Source organism: Arachis duranensis, chromosome 5 (genome assembly GCF_000817695.3).
Source record: "Arachis duranensis cultivar V14167 chromosome 5, aradu.V14167.gnm2.J7QH, whole genome shotgun sequence".
NCBI classification, from domain to species: domain Eukaryota; kingdom Viridiplantae; phylum Streptophyta; class Magnoliopsida; order Fabales; family Fabaceae; genus Arachis; species Arachis duranensis.
The window spans coordinates 26,310,569-26,312,532 of record NC_029776.3 but is presented as its reverse complement, the minus strand read 5'-3'; the positions used below and the strand labels follow the sequence as shown (position 1 = coordinate 26,312,532).

The following is a 1,964-nucleotide window of genomic DNA, read 5'->3' as shown; positions in this document are numbered from 1 at the left end:
TCTTCTTCAGATGAAGAGATCCTCCTGCAGAGCTATCCAAAGACATCTTGGTTAGTTCAGAGAGACCATCATAGAAAATACCTATGATGCTCCATTCAGAAAGCATATCAGTGGGACACTTTCTGATCTATTGTTTGTATCTTTCCCAAGCTTCATAGAGGGATTCTTCTTCCTTCTGTCTGAAGGTTTGGACTTCCATTCTAAGCTTACTCAATTTTTGAGGTGGAAAGAACTTTGCCAAGAAGGTATTGACTAGCTTTTTCCTAAGAGTCCAGGCTTTCTTTAGGTTGAGAGTCCAACCATGTCCTAGCTCTGTCTCTTACAGCAAAAGGGAATAGCATAAGTCTGTAGACCTCAGGGTCAACCCCATTAGTCTTGACAGTGTCACAGATTTGCAAGAATTCAGCTACAAACTAATGAGGATCTTCCAATGGAAGTCCATGGAACTTGCAATTCTGTTGTATTAGAGAAACTAATTGAGGCTTAAGCTCAAAGTTGTTTGCTCCAATGGTAGGGATAGAGATGCTTCTCCCATAAAAGTCGGGAGTAGGTGCAGTAAAGTCACCCAGCACCTTCCTTGCATTGTTGGCATTGTTGTTGTTTTCGGCTACCATGTGTTCTTTTTCTTTGAAGAATTCGGTTAGGTCCTCTACAGAGAGTTGTGCCTTGGCTTCTCTTAGCTTTCGCTTCAAGGTCCTTTCGGGTTCAGGATCAGCCTCAACAAGAATGCTTTTGTCCTTGCTCCTGCTCATAAGAAGGAGAAGGGAACAAGAAAATGTGGAATCCTCTATGTCACAGTATAGAGATTCCTTTAGGTGTCAGAGGAAAAGAAAAGTAGAAGACAGAAGTAAAAAATTCGAACTTATCAAAGGAGATGGCGTTCGAATTTTTGCATTAAGGAATAGTGTTAGTCCATAAATAGAAAGATGTGAGAAGAAGGGAAGTAATTTTCGAAAATTAAGTAAAAGAGTTTGAAAATATTTTTGAAAAACACTAATTGATTTTCGAAAATAAAAGTGGGAAAGAAATCAAGTGATTTTTGAAAAAGAATTTGAAAATAGAAATCAAAAAGGTTTGATTGAAAGTTATTTTGAAAAAGATGTGGTTAAGAAGATATGATTAGTTTTAAAAAGATGTGATTGAGAAGATATATGATTGAAAAGTTATGGTTGTTAAAAAGATATGATTGAAAAGATATGATTGAAAAACAATTTGAAAACATTTGATTTTGAAAATCAATGACTTGGCTAACAAGAAAAGATATGATTCAAACATTAAACCTTTCTCAACAGAAAAGGCAACATACTTGAAATGTTGAATCAAATCATTAATTGATAGCAAGTATTTTTGAAAAATAGAAAGAAATTGATTTTGAAAAAGATTTGATTGAAAAGATATGATTTGAAAAAGATTTGATTTTGAAAAAGTTTGAAAACTGAAAAAAAATTGCATTGAAAAACAGAATCTTCCCTATTGTGCCATCCTGGCGTTAAACGCCCAGAATGGTGCACATTCTGGCGTTTAACGCCCAAAACTATACCCTTTTGGGCGTTAAACGCCCAACCAGGTACCCTGGCTGGCGTTTAAACGCCAGTTTGCCTTCTTCACTGGGCGTTTTGAACGCCCAACTTTTTCTGTGCAATTCCTCTGCTGTATGTTCTGAATCTTCAATTCTCTGTACTATTGACTTGAAAAGACACAAATTAAAAATATTTTTGGATTTTTAATAATAAGAACAAATCAAAATGCAACAAGAATCAAATAACAATGCATGCAAGACACCAAACTTAGCAGTTTGTATACTACTCACACTAATGAGAATGCATATGAGACACACAAAAACACTCAAATCAAGAGAATTCAAAGATCAGAGTAAGAAAATTATCAAGAATTACTTGAAAATTCTTAATACACATGAATGAATGCATGCAATTGACACCAAACTTAACATGAGACTCTAGACT

At 35.2% G+C, this 1,964-nt stretch overlaps 1 non-coding gene across 1 annotated transcript; it reads left to right on the top strand.

Annotated features, from left to right (window-relative positions):
• Nucleotides 1-100: 100 nt before the first annotated feature.
• On the top strand, nt 101-208 carry LOC127747956 (small nucleolar RNA R71). Its single transcript, XR_008009901.1, has one exon. It is a non-coding gene; the product is annotated as a small nucleolar RNA R71 (small nucleolar RNA).
• The last annotated feature ends 1,756 nt before the right edge of the window (nt 209-1,964 follow it).